The sequence below is a fragment of the Scyliorhinus torazame genome, chromosome 8, assembly GCF_047496885.1.
Source record: "Scyliorhinus torazame isolate Kashiwa2021f chromosome 8, sScyTor2.1, whole genome shotgun sequence".
Classification (NCBI taxonomy): Eukaryota; Metazoa; Chordata; class Chondrichthyes; order Carcharhiniformes; family Scyliorhinidae; genus Scyliorhinus; species Scyliorhinus torazame.
In genome coordinates, this window is record NC_092714.1 from 269,482,749 (window position 1) to 269,506,245 (window position 23,497).

Consider the following 23,497-nt stretch of genomic DNA (forward strand, 5'->3'; position numbering starts at 1 on the left):
TCCCCATAACCCTTGATATGTGGCTTGGTGCCAAATTGTGTTTGATTATGGTCCTGTGATGTGTCTTGGGTCATTTGTACAACATTAAAGGTGCTAAATAAATACAAGTGAGGCAGCGGATAGCACCTGTCAAGTGGAGCTACTTTAGGGAGTGTCAACCCTGCCTTCGCAAGACCCAGGCTCAGCTGGTTCTAGCTGACAGCAACCAGTCAGTGTGCCTGCTGAGGGATACAAGCCTCACTAATTTGTGGGCGTATCAGGAAGGGCTAAAACTAAAGGAGTACAGCTGAACTGAAAACAGGACTGGAGCCCCTTAAGGCAGTCATGTGTTATTTTTGGCATGTTCCGGCAGCTCCTGCAGCCAAACTGATGATAAACATTGGGCTGGATTCGCCACAGTCCTGCGCCGAAATCGCGTTTAGCGCATGGACAGAGAATCCACTTTCCCGACAGAATCGGGCTCGGCGCCACTCCTGCGATTCTCCGGTCCCTGGAGAATCACTCGCGCGCTAATTACGTGGAGCGGCTGGGGGGCCATTGCCAGAGGCCCTCCCAGCGATGCTCCGGTCCTGACTGGCCAAATTCCCGACAGCGTGGTTCTAACCACATTTGTCGGGACCCTCATGCGGCAGCTGCGGACGCCCTGGTGGGGGGCGGTGGGATCAAGTTCCAGGGTGGACCTTATGGGCGGCCGGGTGGCGATCGGGCAGGTTAGATCCGCCGGCTGAGTCCGCCATCGTGTTTGGCGCGGCCGCTGCAGGCCGTCGCCGTGAGCATGCGCGGACTCACAACCGGAAGTGCGGGGGCCCATATCCGCAGCTGAAGCTGCGAGAAGCAATCCGGGTCCCTGCCAGCCCCTTCAAGGTAGGTGAATAGCTGTAAATTGTTTTAAGGAAAGTACAGTAGGCAATAGTAGTGAGCGGCACGGGAGCACAGTGGCTAGCACTGTTGCTTCACAGCTCCAGGGTCCCAGGTCTGATTCCCGGTTTAGGTCACTGTCTGTGTGGAGTCTGCACGTTCTCCCCATGTCTGCGTGGGTTCCTTCTAGGTGCTTTGGTTTCCTCCCACGGTCCAAAGATGTGCAGGTTTGGTGGATTGGCAATGCTAAATTGCCTTTAGTGTTCAAAAAGGTTAGTTGAGGTTATTGGGTTACAGGGACAGGAGGGAGGTGTGGGTTTAAGTGGGGTGCTCTTTCCAAAGGTTTGTGCAGACCCGATGGGCTGAATGGCCTCCATTTGCACTGTAAATTCTATGATTCTGTGATTCTATGAGATGAGAAGAGATCAGGAGCTGGCAAGGCATGAGACAAAGTTAGCAGTTTATTAGAAGCAAAGAGAGCCTGTCGCTGCCAAACCAATCAGTGATCTATTGGCGCATACCTATTGTCTCTCGAGGCACGGAGGCCAAGAAGAAGATAAATAAGTTGTGCATCTAACAGCAGTTAAGATAATACTGTAACTTATTGAATCAATTAAATACACTGCAAAAATGTTCTCTTTTCTGGTTGTAACATTCATAAATTTATTTATTATTTTAAAAAGTCATCCTAGACTATTTCCGAGTTGGTTTATGTAGTGAAGGTGCACCACCTTGTGTCTGTCTGTAGGAGGTGAAGGGAACGCAAGATTTTCTGGACAATTCAAGATGTTTAATTTCCCTTGCAGTTCTTCACATCACCTCTCACTTCCTTCTCCTGAAGAGCACTCTGGTTCTGCAAACCCTCAGCCCCAATCCAAATAACTCATCCTATGACAAATTTTGATATGCAAAGCTAGGTGATGAATAGTTTTTTATCACTTGGGGTGTCACAGACAAGCCTAATTGTGTCTTTACTTAAAGATCTTCAAGATAGATTGCAGCTACTGGGCAGCTGGCCAGCACAGTCAGATAGGAACTCAAATCCAAGGTGAGACAAGACCAGTCCAACTGTGGCCCATGGTATAAACATGAAACCATAGGAGCACTCTGAATATTAGACTCACAATTGATTTTTAAAAATTTAAACATTTGAAGCACGCACTCACAAATGTAAAAAAACCTATTACGTAAATATACCACATGTGAAAATGTTCCATGGAACTAACAGAGAATTAGAAATAGAGCTGAAAGATCTATTGGAAATTAGCTGGATAATTAATGTTAAGTTATCAGTTTATAAGAAGCAGTTTCAGATGACTTGAGTGTGGCTCCTGCTTCTTATCTACATGCTGTCATTCAGGGACACACCAGGTTCCACTTGATGACACTAAGCTCTACCTCATCACCACCTCGCTTGATCAGTCTGCCAACCATTTTGTCACTCTGCTTGTCTAACATCAGCATTGCGGAAGCAGAACTATTCTCCAAATAAATATTCGGGAAGCGGAAGTCTTTCTCCCCACCACAAACTGTTTCTGACCATCATCCCTCTTCCTGGAAACTGTGGTGCATTTGATCCCTCTGCAGGTTCCCTCCACACAACAGTTTCATCATCAAAACTTCAACCTCTACAGCATTGCCCAATTCCAGCTAATCTGCTGCTAAAATTCTCAGCTCGGTCTTTGTTCCCTCTAAACTTGACTATTCAAATGTTGTCCTGGTCAGCCTTCCATATTCCACCCGGCATAAACTTTTGCTCATCCAAATTCTGCTGCCATACCTTAAGTTGCATCAAGACTCATTCACTCATCACTTCTGACCTTACTGAGCTAAACTGGCTCCTAATCTGACAGGGTCTCAGTTATAAAATCCTCATCCCTTGTTTTCTCCATGAGCTCACTCCTCCTCTGTAATCTTCTCCAGCTCTACAAGCCTTCAAGATAGCTATGAATTTCCATCTTGCAAGTCTCCTATTTTAACCATTCCATCATTAGCATCCATGCTTCCAGTTGCGTTGGCCCCAAACTCTGGAATGATCTCCATAAACCTTTCAATCTCTCTACCGTTCTCCCAATAAGAAGTTATTTAACCTACCTCTGTTGTCAAGCTTTTGGTCATCTGTTTTGATACCTCCTGTGGCTCAGTATTTTATTATTCTGAACAATCTTGCTGAGCATCCAAGGACATAATTCTATGTTAAAGGCACTATAAAAATAAGAGTTGTTGACGTTGTCATAATATCTATCCATGTATATACTGAAGTGCAGACAGGCAGTGATTGACATACAGGACAACCAATAAGCACACAACACAGTGCAGCCAATCACCAGGCAGGACACTACCACTATAAAGCCAGAGGGCACTAGGTTTCCCGCTCTCTCTGGACCCAGCCACTGAGACAGTCAGAGTCCACGAGCTAGCCAGTACAAACACCCTGCGGTAGCTAGTAAGCCTGGTCAGGCTAATACAAGGTCTCCAGTCAGTTCAGTATAGTGTCGACCCACAGCTGAACATGTATATCAGTTTGATCGTTAAATAAAACAGTGTTGGATTTTCTCCAGTGTTAGACGTCTGCTTCTAGCTTCCCTGCATCAAGTGCAGTCCACATCGAACCTACCTGCCTAACACATCAGACGTTTGATCAAAATCCAAAAACTCAAGTAGTCAGGCAACCGGATCATTCAATTTGTAGCCTTATGAGCACTCAAATCAGATACCATGTACTGTTAGAAGAACACACAATTCAGAGAGACTTTGTATCAGAAGCATTTGCTGACACATGTGGGCAGCGAACAGATGAGGAAGTAATGACATTTCCTGCCCTCCCACCGCTGATTTTCTGGCGTAATTTGAAAGAGCAATGACAGAAAATGCCTCTGGCTCCAGTGTTTACACCCATTGTCCTTTGATTTTCCATTATGCATGTTTACCCATTTTCGATGTAAATATTAATATATGAAAACGACAAAAGGAAAGGGCTATTAAGTCTGTCCCATACAGTCAAGAACACTATCCACATGAGATATTCATGTCAAAGGCACACCAGTAAGAACTGTTCAGACATTAACTTGCAATTGAACTAGTAATTTATTCCTGTGCTTCGTTAGTTCTTTTATTCGTTTAAGGAGTGTGGGTGCCACTGGCTGGGCCAGCATTTATTGCCCATCTCTAACTGCCCTCCATTTCAGAGAGTATTTGAAAGTCAACCACATTTCTGGGGATCATGTAGGACAGACCAGCCATGAATGGCAGATGTTCTTCCCTGAGGACATTAGTTTACAACAATGGTTTCATGGTCATCATTGGACTTTTGATTCCAGGGCTGCGATTCTCCGCTCCGGCGACAGAGTGCGAGCGGCAGCTGGAAAATGGGCGCTCGTTCCAAGACGGCATTCTCCGGCCAACAAGGGAGCTAGTAGGGGCGTGGCGGGAAGCACGGGGGCGCTGCCTCAGAGATCCGGCGCCGCGAACAGGTGATGCGAGCGCACAGGCCGCCGACGGGGGACCATGGCGTCACGCCGAGCAGTGCCCAGGTTCACACACCATGACCTGGAGACGCTGCTAGGTGCCCTCGAGGAGAGGAGGGGGTGCCTGTATCCCGGACCCTGCCAGAGGGTGCCAGCCAACGTGGCCCAGCATCTGTGGAGAGGTGGGCACGGCCGTGAATGCCACCGCAGTGACACCCAGGACTGGCGAGCAGTGCCGCAAAAATCTCCATGACCTACTGAGGGCAGCCAGGGTGAGTACCCAGCAGTGTGCCCACGGCACCAACGCCCCTACCCCCCACATGTGTGACACCCATCCCCTCCCCAGGGGGATGGTACAACCACAGCCGTGAGGCACATGGCTGCAGCCACCCATACAAGCCGCGTTGGCCCTGTGCCCCATGCCAACATAGACCCAACTGCATGCAGTGGACCACCTAACAATGCTGCTATTCCTCCCCCCCCCAGGAAAAGAGCGCCCATAACCAACGGGAGGGAGCCCGAACCGGAGGGGGTGAACCTGACCTGCGCCAGCTCATAGTGCACGAGCAGAGGGCACTGGACATAGCCAGTGCACCCAAGGACCGGGAGATTGCCCATGCCGAGGACGGGGGCGCGCCACCAAGTGAGATCCCTCCCCTGCCTGGCCCCCTTCCCCTCAGCCCTCCCCCTCAGCCGTCTCCCCTCAGCCCTCTACCCTCAGCCCTCTACCCTCAGCTCACCCCCCTCAGCCCTCTCCCCTCAGCCCTCTCCCCTTTGGACTTTCCCCTCAGCCCTCCCCCTCAGCCCTTCCCTCCTCAGCCTTCCCTCCTCAGCCCTCTCCCCTCAGCCCTCTCCCCTCACCCCGTACCGCAAACCACACCCCCCTGCACCCGCCTAACCATGATGGTATACTGTGTGTTGCAGGGCCACGCGGTGACCGACCTGGAGCACCCGGCGGACACCGCCCACATCCAGCACCTGAACGGCCAGCCGACGCAGACCAACCGGGCACACCTGGCAGACACCGCCCGCATCCAGCGCCTGAACGGCCAGCCGTTGCAGACCAACCGGGCACATCAGGCTTACACCGCCCCCGGCCAGTGCCTAGGCAGCCAGCCCACAGGGTCTCTAGCAGTGACGGGGAGGGCAGCTCCAACAACAGCCCCACGGCCCAGTCCAGTGGCGACACGACGACACAGGACACCAGCATGCAGGGGACAGACAGACACGACACAACGACACAAGCACACAGGGGATAGACGGACACGACACGACCACACAGGACACCAGCAGAGGACAGACGGACACAACACGACCACACAGGATACCAGCACACAGGGGATAGATGGACATGAAAGGACACGAAAGGACACAACACGACACCAACACGGAGGGGACGGACAGACACGGCACCCAGGGGACCTCCGACCGCACGTCCGATGAAGACACTGAGGTTGCGTCACAGCTATCTCCTCCACCCCCCGCCATCGCAGAGACACTCACCTCAGTTGGCCATGTTAGTAGTGAGGCTTCTGGGACACTAACTGGTGCGCACCACACTGTTGCTCCGGTACAGCAGGTGGAGATAGGAGCAGCCGGAGGGCAGCCCAGCCCCGGCAAACACCTGTCGCCGGGACGGGTCCTGGGTCCCTGGGGTTCCCTCACCCAACCATAGACCCAATGCAGTTGGGGACCCAAGGGCATGAGAAGGTGACGGCCAGCTTCAAGCACCTGCAGACACAAGTGCAGGAGTGCATCCGCATTTAGGAGCAGGAAATGGTGCTGGTCATGAGTGCCACACAGGCCAACATCGCCCGGGTGGCGTCCGCGGTGGAGACAATGGTGGCGATGGTGTCGGGCATATGTCTGAGCCGGCAAGGCCTGGGGCTATCCAGTCACGCGGCCTCCGTGTGAGGCTTTATTGCTCCAAGATGTATGGCCTCCCACAGCAGCTGGCAAAATGGCTGCTCAATGGAGGACACGCATATTTATACTCTGCCTCTTTGGCATAGCCAGCAGGCAGGGACTACCGGCGAACCTGTAGTACAGGTCCTACCTTACATCACCTAATACAGGTGCAACAGTGGTTTACCACATTCACCCCATTAAAATTGAGTCCGGCGGGGGTGGTGGAGAACTATATACAACAATGAATTTATATTTACAGTATTTGATCAGAAGAAAAAATGTCTTTCGAAGTCCGGTGCCAGTTAGAGATTTAACCGGTCTGGTGCCTTGATGTTCCGCTGGGAGCGACGTAGCGGTGGAGGCAACGTCGATGCTGGCCTGATATTCGGTGACTCCGGGAGCCTGCCAAAATCCTCTTCATCCTCGGGCGTGGGCAGGGGAAGGACGGATGGTCCTGGATGCTGGGAGCGCCGGTGGAGGGAGGCTGGCGCCGGGCCGGAGAGGTGTGTGTGTGGGGAACCTGCTGGTGCCAGGTCCCTGAGGGAGACAGTATTGTGGTGCCCATCTGGGTACGAAGGCATATTGGGGGTTGGCATGGAGCAATTGCACCCTTTCCACCAACGGGTCCATCTTGTGGAGGCAGACGTGCCTACGGAGCAGGACTGGTCCTGGAGCTGCGAGCCAAGTCGGGAGTGACACCCCGGATGTGGACATCTTGGGGAAGGCAAAAAGACATTCATGGGGTGTGTTGTTAGTAGCGGTGCACAGCAGTGACCGAATGGAGTGGAGTGCATCAGGCAGGACCTCCTGCCAGCGAGAGGCTGGGATTCCTGGACCGTAGGGCCAGTTGGACGGCCCTCCATACCGTCCCGTTCTCCCTCTCTACCTGCCCGTTTCCTCGGGGGTTATAGCTGGTCGTCCTGCTGGAGGCGATACCCCTGCTGAGCAGGAACTGGCGCAGCTCATCGCTCATGAATGAAGGATCCCCTGTTACTGTGGATATAGGCGGGGAAACAGAACAGAGCGAAGCTAGTGTTTAGGCCTTTGATGGCGGTGGTGGACGTCATGTCGGGGCATGGGATGGCAAAGGCGAACCTGGAGTACTCATCGACCACACTGAGAATATACGTGTTTCGGTCGGTGGAGGGGAGGGGTCCTTTGAAATCCACGCTGAGGCGTTCAAAAGGGCGGGAGGCCTTCACCGAGCATGCGCGGTCCGGCCGGTAGAAGTGCGGCTTGCACTCCGCACAGACCTGGCAGTCCCTGGTGATTGTCCGTACTTCCTCGACGGAGCAGAGCAGGTTGAGGGCCTTTATGAAATGGTACAACCGTGTGACTCCCGGGTGACAAAGGCTGTTGTGCAGGGTTCGGAGTTGGTCTACTTGTGCGCTGGCACATGTACCTCGGGATAGGGCGTCTGGGGGCTTGTTGAGTTTGCCGGGACAATACAAAATCTTGTAATTATAGGTGGAGAGCACGATCCTCCACCGCAAGATTTTATCGTTTTTGATCTTGCCCCGCTGTGTGTTATTGAACATGAAGGCTACCGACCGTTGGTCAGTGAGGAGAGTGAATCTCCTGCTGGCCAGGTAATGCCTCCAATGCCGCACAGCTTCAACGATAGCTTGGACCTCTTTTTCGACGGATGAGTGCCGAATTTCTGAGGCGTGAAGGGTGCGGGAAAAGAATGCCACGGGTCTGCCTGCCTGATTGAGGGTGGCGGCTCGGGCGACGTCCGATGCGTCGCTCTCCACTTGAAAGGGCAGTGTCTCGTCTACTGCGTGCATCCTGGCCTTGGCGATATCGGCTCTGATATGGGCGAAGGCCTGCTGTGCCTCGGCCGTCAGGGGAAAATGGGTGGACTGAATGAGTGGGCGGGCCTTGACCGCATAGTTTGGGACCCACAGGGCGTAGTACGAGAAGAACCCCAGGAAGCGTTTGAGGGCCTTGGGGCAGTGGGGAAGGGGAAGCTCCACGAGAGGGTGCATGCGGTCGGGCTCAGGCCCCAGAACTCCATTCTGGACCACATAGCCAAGTGTGGCTAAGCGGGTTGTTCTAAACACGCACTTCTCCTTGTTGTAGGTGAGGTTGAGGTGAGTGGTGGTGTGGAGAAATTTGGCACGGTTGGCATCGTGGTCCTGCTGGTCATGGCCGCAGATGGTGACGTTGTCTAAGTACGGGAAGGTGGCCGCAAACCGTACCGGTCAACCATTCGGTCCATCTCCCTTTGGAACACCGAGACCCCGTTAGTGACGCCGAAGGGAACCCTGAGGAAGTGATAGAGATGATCGTCTGCCTCGAAAGCCGTGTATGAACGGTCTGATTTACGAATGGGGAGCTGGTTTTGAGGTCTACAGTTGAGAAGACCCGGTACTGTGCAATCTGATGGACCATATCAGATATGCGTGGGAGGGTGTACGTATCGAGCTGCGTGTACCGATTGATGGTCTGGCTGTAGTCCACGACCATCCTGTGTTTCTCCCCAGTTTTAACTACTACCACTTGGGCTCTCCCGGGGCTGTTGCTGGCCTCGATAATGCCCTCCCGAAGCAGCCGCTGGACCTCGGACCTGATTAAGGTACTGTCCTCGGTGCTGTACCATCTGCTTCTGGTGGCAATGGGTTTGCAATTCGGGGTTAGATTGGCAAAGAGGGAAGGCGGATCGACCTTTAGGGTCGCAAGGCCGCACACATCGAGGGGTGGTAGGTTCCCGCCGAATGAGGGTTAGGCTCTGGAGGTTACACTGGAAGTCCAGGCCGAGTAGTAGGGCAGCGCAGAGGTTAGGGAGGACGTAGAGGCGGAAGCCGCTGAATTCTATCCCTGGACCGTGAGTGTGACCGTGCAGAACCCCCGGATCGTGACGGAATGGGATCCGGAGGCCAGCGAAATTCTTTGGTTGGCGGGGTGTACCGCGAGGGAGCAGCGCCTTACCGTATCCGGGTGTATGAAGCTTTCGGTGCTCCCGGAGTCCAGCAGGCAAGAGATCACGTGGCCGTTGATTTTCACACTGGTCGATGCGGTGGCCAGGTTGTGCGGACGAGACTGGTCAATCATCACTGAGGCGAGTCGTGATCGATCGTTGCTGACATCGGATGAAGGGGAGCCTGGGGGGCCCAGGTCCTGGAATGCTGTCGGTGTCCATGTCCCATGGGGGAAGACAAGTTGGCGGCACTTGAAGATCCTGCGGGTGACAAAATGGCGGCGCCCATGGGCCGCACGTGGACTGAGGGGGAGAAGATGGCGGCGCACACTGGCCGCCTGTGGCCCCGGGAGGTGAAGATGGCGAAGCCCATTGGCCGCGCGTGGTCTGGGGAGGTGAAGGTGGCGGCGCCCACTGGCCACACGTGGTCCGGGGAGATGAAGATGGCAGCACCCATGTGTGTAGGCTAGGGGGCTGGGGGCGATAGCGGCGACTGTGCGGGCCTGTTACACCGCGGCGAAGTGCCCCTTTTGCCGCAAGTCTTGCAAAGGGCAGCGCGGGCCGGGCAGCGTTAGCGAGGGTGCTTCTGCTGGCCGCAGAAGTAACATCGGGGACCCCCGGGGTGCGCGGGCTGGCGTGTGGCGCAGGCGGACTGGCTGGGTAAGGCCCCCGCTGGGGCGGCCGTCTGTGGGGTCCACGAGGGGTAGGAGGGGTGGGGCGCGCGGCTGGTGGGGTAGGCGTGAATGTTACGTCAGGCAACCATCATGGAGAACGCTAGCTTCTTTGTTTCAGCTAGGTCGAACGTGGCCCCTTCTAACAGTCTTTGGCGTATGAGACCCGGCCCAATCCCCGTTACGAACGCGTCCTGCATAAGAAGGTTGGAATGTTCGGTGGCCTGACAGTCACAGTCCCGGACGAGTGGGATTAGGGCCTGCCAGAAGTCTTCTATGGACTCACCAGGGAGTTGAGAGCGAGTGGCGAGAATGTGCCTGGCGAGGAGCGTGTTCGTTTTCTGTGCGTAGTTTTCTTTGAGATGCGCCAATGCGTCGGCGTAATTCGGGGCGTCCTGGATCAGCGGAAACACGTTGGAGCTCAACCTTGAGTACAGGATCTGTATCTTCTGAGACTCCGGAACAGGGACGGTCACTGAGTTGATGTACGCCTCGAAGCAAGCTAGCCAGTGATTAAAGTCCTTTTTGGCGTCGTTGATTGAGGATCCAGCTGCAGGCGATCTGATTTGATTCGGAGGTGCATCTTTAAGAAAATCTTAGAGCAAGCAGGCAGGGACTACCGGCGAACCTGTAGTACAGGTCCTACCTTACATCACCTAATACAGGTGCAACAGTGGTTTACCACAACGGCCCAGTGCAAGCTGGCCACGGCCCAGTCCCAGCAGGCCATGGCTGACAGCATCAGTACCATTGGCCGGGCGATGGACGGCGTTGTACAGAGCCAGACACAGATGGCGCACTCCCTGAGCTCCATGGCAGTGAACGTCCAGACCCTGGTCGATACCAGCGCGGGCCTCCAGGTGCTGGAAACGCCTGCATCCCCATCCCATGGAGAGCCCCGGGGGCCGCTGGGCATCCGGGGGGGTGGGGGGGGGGGGGGGTTGCTGGGACCCATCCCAGGACTCCCTGCAGGGATGGGCTAGAGCAGGACGTCTGTTATTAAACACATTCCACACCTTTGCGAACTGCCTCTGTACTCTGTCTGATGCGTGCTGGGGTAAGGTGGGGACTGTGTGCCAGTGTGTGTGAGGGGCGCTGCGATAGAGGTTGGGCTCCAGTGCGTGTGCTCATCCGCAGTCTCCTCCTCCACGCCCTGTCCGGGAGGTCCTCAAAGGACATGCGGGGCCGGTACACACAGTGTTGCATCGGACGCCTCCGTGACCAATGCACACCCTCCTCCCTCTCGGCATCCCCGTGCTGTGGTTCTCACATGGCGTGGTGCCCTTCCCGCGCCACTCGGGCATGCGGCACTGCGGCCTGGGTGCCTTGCACATGCCCCACTGCGGCCCGCTGTACTACTGGCTCCACCACCTCCCTCTCCCGTGCCTGTGCTCCAGCTCCCACTGGGCCTCATGCAGGGCAGCAGCCCCCGCCACAGCGGCCAACAATGCTGGAAGATGGCTGAACATTGTACGGTCTGTGGGGGGTGGGAGTAGACAGGGTTTCATCATTGGTATACCCCCCTCAATGACCAGGTGCCACAGGCAGCATGGCAGGCCCGGTTGCCAGCAGGCGCCCCATCCCCTGGCACCTGTCGGCCGTCCCCCCTGCCAGGACCACTGTCCACTGGCACTGCCCTCATGGGGGGGGGGGGGGGGGAGGCTGCCATGTGTACCAACGATCGGTGCCCCGGGCTGGTGGGGGTGGAGGTCTGGCACACGTCAGGACGGCCGGGCCCCGTGGGTCGCGACGGCGGACGGGCTGGGGGGACGACTGCGTGTCCGCCGTCATGGTGGGCCATGGTCCCCACTGCCCCCACCCCCACATCCCCCACCCCACCCCAACCCCCACCAGCGGATGTGTGGTGCCTCCCCTCACCCCCACCCCCGGCAACAGATGTGTGGGGACACCCCCCAGCAGCGGATGTGTGGGGCCACCACCACCCCCACGCCCACACCCAACAGCGGATGGGGCCACCCCCACTCCCACCAGCGGATGTGTGGGTGACGGCGTGGGGGGGCCTTTCCACGCCGTCACCCACTTCCTCCTGCAGGGTCAGCCAGCACGACTGGCTGACGCTGTTTTATAGCATGTTGGAACAGCGGGAATTCGGCCCATCCGGCCCGGAGAATCGCCACTACGGCTGTTTGCGGTGATTCTCCGTGCGGCCCGGCGCCATTCGCGCGTGGCCGTTTTCTCAGGGGTGGGGGAATCGCGTCCCGGCGTGGCACGATTCGCGTGGCGATTCTCCCACCCGGCGGGGGGTTGGAGAATCCAGCCCCAGATTTTTATTGAATTCTAATTTCACCATCTGCCCTGGTGGGATTTGAACCAGATTTCCAGATCTGGATTACTAGTTCAGTGACATTACCACTACATCACTGCCTCCTTTATTGGAACTGTTTATTCTCTTGATATAATGTAATATTCTATTCGTTCTTCCTAACCTTTGGAAATGTGATCCAAATAATTGAAGGCAAGGTGCCAGATCTCTGTTGTTGGAGAGTTTCAAATTAGAGCCTTAGTATAATGGTGGGCTTCATGGCAAATTGTCTATATCATGAGGCACAGTGGTTAGCACGGCTGCCTCACAGCTCCAGGGACCAGGGTTCAATTCCGGCCTCGGGTGACTGGCTGTGTAGAGTTTGCACTTTCTCCCCATGCCTGCGTAGGTTTCCTCCGGATGCTCTGGTTTCCTCCCACAGTCCAAAGATGTGCAGGTTAGGTGGATTGGCCATGAAAAATTGCTCCTTGGTGTCCAAAGGTTTAGGTAGGATTACTGAGTTACAGGGGTGGGGTAGAGCCGTGGGTTTGGGTATGGTATGGACTTGATAGGCCAAATGGCCTCCTTCTGCACTGTAGGGATTCTATGATTTTATGAGAACCAGCTGCAGCCGACCCTTAAAGTCATGTTGCCAGCTTTAGCAGACCAACTTTCTTCACAACCTATTCATATGGATCCGCTGGGTTCATTTGATTTAGGAGACAACAATATAATTTAAACACTGTCCTGTCAGTTTTCAGAGCATAAAAGCATGGCAACAATTGTTGCGAAAGCTGTGGCATAACAGATAACACACCTGAAGGTGGAGTATGCAGACAAAATTGAGGGAAGATCCATTTTCAATGCTGGGTAGGAGGCCAACGGTACTTTGCTTATACTGGTATATATATGGCTGGGACTACAAAAACCATGACTGATGGAAGCAGCACATTGTGCTGTATAGCAAGGTTGGAAACTGAAGTTAAATGTGAATGTTTTCTTTTCCTTTTGTCTTAGTCTCAAAACCATTAAACTGTTTCCAGTATTGGATAGTTATCTAGGGAGCTGTAGAATCAGCAATAGACGTTAATATCATCTCCCTTCAAAGGGATGCAGCCACCAACTTCATAATAATAATAATCGCTTATTGTCACAAGTAGGCTTCAATGAAGTTACTGTGAAAAGCCCCTAGTCGTCCCATTCCAGCATCTGTTCGGGAGGCCGGTACAGGAATTGAACCCACGCTGCTGCCTTGTTTTGCATTACAAGCCAGATGTTTAGCCCACTGTGCTAAACCAGCCCAATGGATTCTGTTGTATGCAAAGTACCATGCCTCCTTTGCCCAGTATCCTTGCAACAGCATCTCCATACCAACAGCATGGATAGAATTAGCAATGGAGGACCTGTGCACCTGAAATGATGGTGCTGGGCAAAAAGAGCTGATTATACGTAAACAGTGCAACATTATAGAACATGAAGAATGCACACAAGATGTGCACAAAAATACAAGGTAGAAGGCTATGTAAATAGGAAGCAGTGCATTAGTAATAATAAGTAGAATGCAAAAAAGTATTATCTGACGTAGCAGTACCTAATTTTGCCCATTGAGACAAATCATAGAGTTTATTACTATATGCACATCTGCCTCTTTTGGCAGAGTACGTACGAAGTAGGTGGGGTAGGCTACTTGGCCACTCGCGCCTGTTCCACCATTCAATACGATTATGGCTGATCTGAACTTCAAAGAACAAAGAAAAGTACAGCACAGGAATAGGCCCTTTGGCCCTCCAAGCCTGTGCCGACCATGCTGCCCGTCGAAACTAAAATCTTCTACACTTCCTGGGTCCGTATCCCTCTATTCCCATCGTATTCATGTATTTGTCAAGATGCCCCCTAAATGTCACTATCGTCCCTGCTTCCACCACCTCCTCCGGCAGCGAGTTCCAGGCACCCACTACCCTCTGTGTTAAAAACTTGCCTCGTAATTCTCCTCTCAACCTTGCCCCTCGCACCTTAAACCTCTGCCCCCAAGTAATTGACTCCTCTACCCTGGGAAAAAGCCTCTGACTATCCACTCTGTCTATGCCCCTCATAATTTTGTAGACCTCTATCAGGTCGCCCCTCAACTTCCGTCGTTCCAGTGAGAACAAACCGAGTTTATTCAACCGCTCCTCATAGCTAATGCCCTCCAAACCAGGCAACATCCTGGTAAATCTCTTCTGCACCCTCTCTAAAGCCTCCACGTCCTTCTGGTAGTGCGGTGACCAGAATTGAACACTATACTCCAAGTGTGGCCTAACTTAGGTTCTAGACAGCTGCACCATGGCTTGCCAATTCTGATACTCAATGCCCCGGCCAATGAAGGCAATCATGCCGTATGCCTTCTTGACTACCTTCTCCACCTGTGTTGCCCCTTTCAGTGACCAGTGGACCTGTACATCTAGATCTCTCTGTCAATATTCTTGAGGGTTCTACCATTCACTGTATATTCCCTACCTGTATTAGACCTTCCAAAAAGCATTACCTCACATTTGTTCGGATTAAACTCCATCTGCCATCTCTCCGCCCAAGTCTCCAAACAATCTAAATCCTGCTGTATCCTCTGACAGTCCTCATCACTATCCGCAATTCCACCAACCTTTGTGTCATCTGCAAACTTACTAATCAGACCAATTACATTTTCCTCCAAATCATTTATATATACCACGAACAGCAAAGGTCCCAGCACTGATCCCTGCGGAACACCACTAGTCAATGCCCTCCAACCAGAAAAGCTGTCCCTCTGGATGGAGTATACGAGAAATGGGTGGAGAAGCTAGGCTCTGTGCTTACTGAGGTTTAGAGAAAAGCCCGCTACAGGGTGAATGCTACTTCACCTGGTGCCAGATTGAGTTTGGTTCAGTTCAAAGTGTGACACAGAATGCACTGGACAAAGGCAAGAATGAGTGGATTACATAGGACATAGAACATACGGTGCAGAAGGAGGACATTCGGCCCATCGAGTCTGCACCGATCCACTTAAGCCCTCACTTCCACCCTATCCCCGTAACCCAATAACCCCTCTTAACCTTTTTTTGGTCACTAAGGGCAATTTATCATGGCCAATCCACCTAACCTGCACGTCTTTGGACTGTGGGAGGAAACCGGAGCACCCGGAGAAAACCCACGCAGACACGGGGAGAACGTGCAGACTCCGCACAGACACTAACCCAGTGGGGAATCAAACCTGGGACTCTGGCACTGTGAAGCCACAGTGCTATCCACTTGTGCTACCATGATGCCCATGGGAAGTGGAGGACAAGTGTGACCGCTGTTCACTTACACCGGCTAACCACACACATGCACTTTGGTTTGGTCCTAGCTTACTGGATACTGTGCCTCCTTTTTCAACGCAATATTCAAGATCTTGCAGTTAACCCTAGCCTGCTAGTTGCAATATATGGGGTTCCAGCGGGATTCTCCATTTCTGGGACTAAGGGCTGGATTCTCTGATTCTGCGGCTTTGTCCGGAGAATGCAACTGGACTTAGGACCAAAAAGTCGGCACCGCCCCCGCACGATGCTCCATCTGGTGGGGGGCTAGCAGCCACACCATGCAAAGTCACCGGCTTTACCTGCCGATATGAACGCAGAATGGCCGGATCCGTGGCCGCACATGTGCACGGCGGCGGCCTGCATCGTCCGCAGTGTACAACATGGCGCCAACCACGCACAGACACGGCCTGCCAAAACCTGCCCTCCTGTAACCCATCCTCACCACCCGCCACCAGTTCCCTGCCGGAGCCCCCCCAGCCAGCGGAATGCCCCCCCGCCCCCCGACTGGCGCTGCTGGACACAGTCCGCAGCCGGCACGCAAGGTTACGAAAATTGAGAGGACACGCAACCGATGCTGTCGGGAAGTCGGCCCATTGGGGGTGGGCCTCAGGTGACATCCTGAGGCCATCCGAATGGCACATGGCCCGGGAAGGAGGCTGCTAGCCTCCACCGTTCTTCGTGAATGGGCACAGGTGGCAGGGTCGGTCAGTGCCTTGGGCAATGTCTGGACCGGCCAGCAGTGCCGAAAAGAACTGCACGACCTCCTAAGGGCAGCCAGGGTGAGCAGGCAGCATGAGCAATTAGCCCATGGCACCAACCGCCGTCTCAAACACCCATAACACTACCCCCCTCAAACCAGAGGGTGGGCAGCACGGTCACACAATGGGTTAGCACTGTGGCTTCACAGTGCCAGGGTCCCACGTTCGATTCCCCGCTGGGTCACTGGCTGTGCGGAGTCTGCACATTCTCCCCGTGTCTGCGTGGGTTTCCTCCGGGTGCTCCGTTTTCCTCCCACAGTCCAAAGACGTGCAGGTAGGTGGATTGACAATGACAAATTGCCCTTCGTGACGAAAAAGGTTAGGAAGGGTTATTGGGTTATAGGGATAGGGTGGAAGTGAGGGCTTAAGTGGGTCGGTGCAGACTCGATGTGCCGAATGGCCTCCTCCTGCACTGTATGTTCTGTGTGTCCAAACCCCAACCAGATCCACATGCCGATACTCATACTGGCTGCCATGGCCGGGAGCCTTGGTCACCGAGGCCACCAGCTACCCACCCAGAGCTGCATGCGTCGGACTGTCTAACACTGTGCCCAAAGGAGAAGGCCGTGCACAACCACCAGGAGTGGGAGAAGATGGGGGTGGGGTGGGGGGGGCTGGACCTGCAGCCCCTCACTGTGGTAGAGCAGAGGGTCTTGGAAGAAGTCGGCGGCCCGGAGGAAAGAGAGGTCGCCGAGGTGGAGTTCGGCCCCGGGCGAAGAAGTGAGACCCCACGTAGTTGTGGCTCCCCATGACACCCTCATCTCCACGCCCACATGACCCCCACAGCACCCTCACACGACCAAACCCACCCCCACATCCCGCAGCTTAATCATGCGTCTTGTCTTGTCTTACAGGATCTGCAGGGGATTGGGCGGGTGAAACCATCGTTGGATCACTCGCCATTCTTGGAGTAAGAGACTTCCACTTCATCAGCATCAAGAAAGCAGCCAATCACATCATTCTCACCAAACTTTTTGCAGCCGGCTTTTAACAATGCTGTTAAAAATTAAATTGAATTGGGTACTCTAAATTTATATAAAAAAACAATCAGGCTGCGAACGGCCTTCCAAAAGGCTGCGACCAGATGTTTTAAAATGTGGCCGCACTGCGCATGCATGCCCGCTCATCGGTGCGCATGCACAAAACGCATCGATGAGCGGGCACACATGCTCAGTGCGGACGCATTTTGTTTATATATTCATGGCCATTTTGAAGGCCGCTTGCCTTCATTATTAAAAGCCGGCATTATTAAAAGCCGGCTGTTGCACGCGGATTTGCACAATCGGGAGTGCCATGACGGATGGCTCCGCAACCCTCCTCACACCCGTCCGCGACCCACCCGCGGGTCGTGCCCCCGACTTTGACAATGCCAGGTGAAGATGTCCAGGGCAACCGTCATCTCGATGGCCACCTGGAGCGTGCGTCTTCCCCCATATTCCCATGGTACTAGGTGTCCCATCATCTGGCAGGTATGTCGCACTGTCTCTCTGCTCAGCCGGAGTCTTCGATGGCATGCCCGGTCCGAAAGGTCCTCGAATGACAGGCGGTGCCAGTGTACAGGAGGCCTCATGCGGCACCACCTTGGCACCTCCTCCTCCCTGGCCTTCTGGGCGGCTCCCTCCCCATCCTGGGCAGCCACCACCTGACTCTCTGCAGCACGCTCCACTGCGGCACACTCCATTCCTGCAGTTTCCTTCTCCTCCTTGAGCAGCGCCAGCTCGTATAGCCGTAGGGCAACCCCCAGGGCTGTGGCAACTAGCAGAAAGGCCATCATTGCTAGTTTAATTCCAATATCCATTGTCTGCAGGGGTTGAAATGTTGACATTTTAGCATGGTGTGTACCCCGTGCCCAACCAGGTCGAACGGGCTACATGGTGGCCCCTTTGGCACCACAGGCTCTGTCCCCGCAAGTCCCTCCCTGTACGTCTTGTCCCATTGGTGGCCGGCACCATGGGGACCTTTAGCCCTGGCACCCATCCCTGATGCAGGGGTACCGTCAGTTGCCACTGCCCCACCAGGGTTATGCACCACGGCCCCTGTAGGTGCTACTGTGGGTGTTGCCCTGATTGGGCTGCCAGTTGGGTGACGGCCTATTGGGTGCATGTGGTGGAGGGTGGGGTGCGGGAGTTGAGGAGCAGGGGCACCATTACGGCCAGTGTCACTCTGCAGAACCAGGGGGTAATGTGGATGGTCATGGGTGCGCAGCAAGATGTCACCAGTCCGGTCACCCCGGCCACTCGGCCTGTTTCCCCCGTCACCCCATCCTTCCCCTGGCCCTGGCAAAGCAATCAGTCCCACCTCAGCCAGTATTATCGGGCCCACCCGCGATGCTTCACATGAGATCCCGGCGGCGTGGGCCACGTGTGGTCTCAACGGTCGTGAGGCTGGCAATGTAGCTGCGGAGAGAGAGAGAGGGCATGCGGACAGTGTCCAGCACCACCATCCTCCGGCGAGAGCCGTGCCGCTGGCCGGGGGGCTTCTATCAGGGCTGGGGGGAGTCGTGGGTCATGGACAGGTGGGCTGTGGGGTCGGGGTGGACGGGTATGAGATCCAGCACATGGGTCGCGTGTGGTGGGTGGAGTACAAGGTGGCGTCAAAGATGGCGTCCCCCATGGGTCACGCATGCCGGGCGAAAACGAAGATGGTCCAGCTCCAGGCGATCAGGCTTGAGCGATGAATTCATCTTAGAAGTTTAGTTTATTAAATTGATGTGCCATAATGAACACGAGACGAGTAGTGAACGTAACTGAGGCTTTAATAAACAAAACCGAAAGCCTCCTGGCCTCTGATCCCGAACTGAGACAGAGGTGGAGACCAGCCACCTTCATACGAGCCCGAGGGGAGGCGGAGCCATCAGGCAGTGGTTTACCACATTCCATGTAATACAGTGGCAGTTTACCACAATACACATATAATATATATATATACACAGTGGTTCGGAGCCAGCAGGACAAGCCCAGGCATGTAACAATAAAACAGTACAATACAATACAGTGGTTTACCACAATACCCGTCCAACCCATTCCTTCCTCAACCTAACCTGGTCCTTCACTCAGGTGTGCGTCCTCTGTAAGAACATCACCTCCACCTTCAAACTCCTCAGGTGTGCAAAAAGCCCCAAACCTGTTAAGAGGCCCATGTAACCTCCGGATGTCTCATGTTACAATTCTTCTCCAGTCTACCATCTGCCATCACCCCCCTTCCCCTCACCATCACCCCCCCCTCCGGCTCTGCCTCTTCTAATACCACCCTAAATTGGGCCTTTCCAAGATAGTACTCGCTTCGTCCATGACCATGCTCAGTCTCCAACTGTGCCACGTTAGAATCCCCCCCCCCCCCCCACTCCCTCTCCTCTCCCGGCCTCCTCCCCCACCTCACGTCTGTTCACCAGCATTACCTGCCAGCAAGGCAGCTCCCGCTCAAAGACCTCCCCCTGCACACTCCCCAACCCCACCCCTCACCCATAGATGAAAAACAACCAAAGTCACAAACCACCCCCTTCAAAGGAAAAACACCACGGGGGGAGGGGGGTGGTTGGGAGGGGGGGGGGGGGGGGGGGGGCAACTCCCCAAAGTACAATAACATAAACAAACAAAAGGAAAAAAAACCTCCGGCAATATACAACCATAACGTCCAACCTTTTCAGATGCAGCTCCTCCATCTCACACCAACTCTCAGTTCTCCCCCAGTTATGATCCTTTAAAAAGTCATTAGCCTCTTTTGCCTTTTCAATATAGTACCCCCAGCATTCAAAAGTTACCCACAGTTTCGCCGGGTACAACACTCTGGATCTGCCTTCGGCACAATGCTGCCTTGGCCCTGTTGAAGCCTGCACCAATATCCTGATATATTCTGACACGGCTTCCCTCCCAGTCACAGTCTTGCTTCTGCCTGGCCCATGGTAGGATCTTTTCCTTCTCCATGAATTTGTGCATCCGTACAATCACCACCCATGGCAGCGCCTCCGCTCTTGGCCTCTGCCTTAAAGACCTGTGGGCCCTGTCCAGCTCTGGGGCCTTGTCCAGCACTCCCTGCTCCACTAGCCCGGCCAGCATCCTTGACATATTTTGTGGCGCTTGTTCCTTCCACACCTACTAGCAACCCCACAATCCATAGGTTCCGCTGCCTGGACCTGTTTTCTTGCTCCTCCACCGTCATCCTCAGCGACTTGCATAAGTCCCCCAGGGTCCCCACCTCCTCTTCCCACGACACGATCCGGTCGCTCTGGTTAGACTCCACCATCACCACCTCTCATATCTTCGGCCCTTGTGCGTCAACGTACTTCTCTACTCGATCCATCGAACCTCGCAGAGATGCAACTGCTCCCTTGATGGCCTTCGACCAGTCCCCATGCATCTCCTTCCTTTGCTATCAAAATCCATCTTTGATGAAGACCATCAACTGTTCCATCTGGATCTTTCCCATTGGTGTCGACCCTTCTTCCGCCACCATTTTTCAATTGTTGCTGTGCCACAGGTCCCCTCCAGTTCCTTAGCCAGGTCTTTGACTGTTTTTTTTGTTACGTATAGACAAAAATATACATGTAATATAAATTTCATAAACAAAACAAAATAAATTTAAAAAAAAACAAATCCAAAGTAGGAAGATAGTTAACTAATGCAATAGAACAAGGAACCCCTATTACTAAACTACCCGACTAACTCAACCCCCCAAACTACCCCTGACTAACTCAACCCCCCCCCCCATCCCTCTAACATGTCCAGATCCTTAAATAAAGAAATGAATGACCGCCATCTCTGGTAGAACCTCCCCACTGATCGTATACTTAACCTTTTTCCAGATGCAAGACTGAGATCATGGGCTGGATTCTCCGTTCCTGCGGCTAAGTGCTGATGCCAACGGAGGATTCGTGGTGTCCCATGACGAAAGTATCAGCGCCACACCCGCACCAATACTGCTACCAGGAAGGGGCTAGCACCGGCCCTAAATAGAACAACCACGGAACCCGTGAAAAATGGTGGGAGAAACGCCAGGTTCATGCTGGACATGCACAGGGCTGACAAGCTGCAGCCACGTGTACGCCTACAACCCCCACACAAGCACTGAAGACTTCACCGACCTCCAAAAGCAGCATATCCTCAACGCACGGGTGAGCCCGCAAGTTTTCCTTCTCATCAGGAACGCCACCTCGAATACGGAGGCGATAATGCTGCTGAAGGGACAATATGTAAAGTCTGTAAACGAGGTGTATGCTCGGCACCTTCTTGCCACGAGGCGACAACACCCTGGGGAATCACTAGCCAAATTCCTGCGTGCCTTGCGGGTGCTCGGCCGGAACGGTGCTTGCCAGGCGGTATCGGCTACCCAACACGCGGAGCTGTTGATCAGGGACGCCTATGTCGCAGGCATGAAAGCAAACTACATCCGCCAGCGATTGCTAGAAGGGGGTACACTCGGCCTCCCAGAGAGAATGCAACTCTCAAACTCGCTGGAGGTGGCCTTCCAGTACATGGAGGCCTACACCTCCGACCACGCGGCATCATCGTGGAGCTCATGGGCGCCATCATCCAACTCGAGTGTGGCGCAACCAGCCCACCAACGCCGGAAGCCCGAAGTGCTACTTTTGAGGCCAGGGTAAGCATCCCAGATAACGCTGCCCTGCACGCAACGCAACTTGCAACAGGTGTGAGAGGAAGGGTCACTTTGCGAAAGCCTGCCAGGCCCGATCTCTCCCTAAAAGTTTTTGGGATGTGTAAAGGAACAGTTTGCAGGATTGGGTAGTGTTGTATTATTTTCGGGGTTATCTTTGAAGTAAGGGGTGTTAAGAGATCCAATGTTTATTTAAAACGTTATTTTGAGTTCATGGAATAAACATTGTTTTGTTTTAAAAAACGTGTGCATAATTGTAATACTACACCTGGGGAACAAGCCGTGTGCTTGAAAAGCAACAATCCATTAAAGGGGGGGGTTGGTTGAACTCCATGATACATTTTGGGGTTCAGAAAACACCTCTACCATAACAATTGGGGGCTCAAGGGGGATAAAAGTCTATCTATTGGATTGGCTTTTGTGAACTTAAAGACAGTGAAAGATTATTGCTTTTCCAGTGTGGTATTTTAGTTTAAGTGGGGAGTGTGTTGTGAACAATAGCTCTTTCGGAGGCTCAGAAGTTTTTGGGGGTGGACACGGTAACACGTGATACCTTACTGACAGAGACTAAAAACAGACTGTTAAGTTTGGCAAAAGCATTGCAGTTAACACTGCCTAGCAAAATACGAAAAGGTGAGGTACTTAACGCGGTATCTGCGCATTTACGTTTGCCTGTGGTGCATTCTGACTCATTAGATATGGCAAAGCTCCAGTTACAGATTAAGCAATTTGAACATGAAAAAGAATTAAAGCAACTTGAACATGAAAAAGAATTAAAGCAGCTTGCATATGCAATGAAAGAAAAAAAAAGAGATAGAGATAGAGAGGAAAAAGAAAAGGAGAGAGAAGAAACAAAGAAAGAGATAGAGAGGAAAGGGAAAAAGAGAGAGATTGAACTTCGGAAAGTGGCTCTGAAACATGAAAATCAGTTAAAATTGGTAGACGCAAAGGGACACATACAGTTGGAGAAGATGGATGAGGATAATGTGACAGAGCGTCATAGTCGAAGACATGGTGGGGATCTATTTAAATAAGTCCAAGCATTGCCAAGGTTTGACAAGGAGGTAGAAGCCTTTTTCATTTCATTTGAGTAGGTAGCTAAACAAATGCAATGGCCACAGAACATGTGGGTGTTACTGATTCAAACAAAGTTGGTAGGTAGAGCGAGTGAAGTGTTACATCACTACCGGAGTAGGTATCTGGAACGTATGAGGAGGTGAAGAAATCCATCTTGAGTGCATATGAGCTAGTGCCTGAAGCTTACAAAGGTTTAGAAATTTAAGGAAAGAATTTGGTCAAACATACATGGAGTTTGAAAGGCACAGAGTAATTTTGATAGGTGGATAAGGGCTTTGAAAATAGACCAAACATATGAAGCTCTCAGAGAAATTATACTTTTGGAGGAGTTTAAAAATTCAATTCCTGATGTAGTGAGAACTCATGGGGAAGAACAGATGGTTAAAACTGCGAGATTAGCAGCAGAAATGGCGGATGATTATGAATTAGTTCATAAATCAAAGATTGGTTTCCGACATCAGTTTCAGCCGGTGAGGGATAGAAACTGGGGACTGTGGTAAAGGTAAAGATGATCTGATGGGAGACAATAAAGAGAGTGTACCTCAGATTAAAAAAGAAATCCAGGAGGGTGTAAAAGAGATGAAAAGTTTCAAATGTTTTCACTGTAATAAACTAGGCCATGTAAAGTCACAGTGTTGGTGGTTGAAGAAA

The 23,497-nt window shown here is 53.1% G+C and overlaps 2 long non-coding RNA genes across 2 annotated transcripts in view; one reads left to right on the plus strand and one right to left on the minus strand.

Moving 5' to 3' along the window:
* The window catches only part of LOC140428629 (uncharacterized), a 50,289-nt gene that overhangs the window by 9,971 nt on the left and 16,821 nt on the right, over positions 1–23,497 (minus strand). The window lies entirely within an intron of this gene.
* Positions 798–22,012, plus strand: LOC140428628 (uncharacterized). Its single transcript, XR_011948822.1, has 3 exons — positions 798–864; positions 17,014–17,069; positions 20,961–22,012. It is a non-coding gene; the product is annotated as an uncharacterized lncRNA (long non-coding RNA).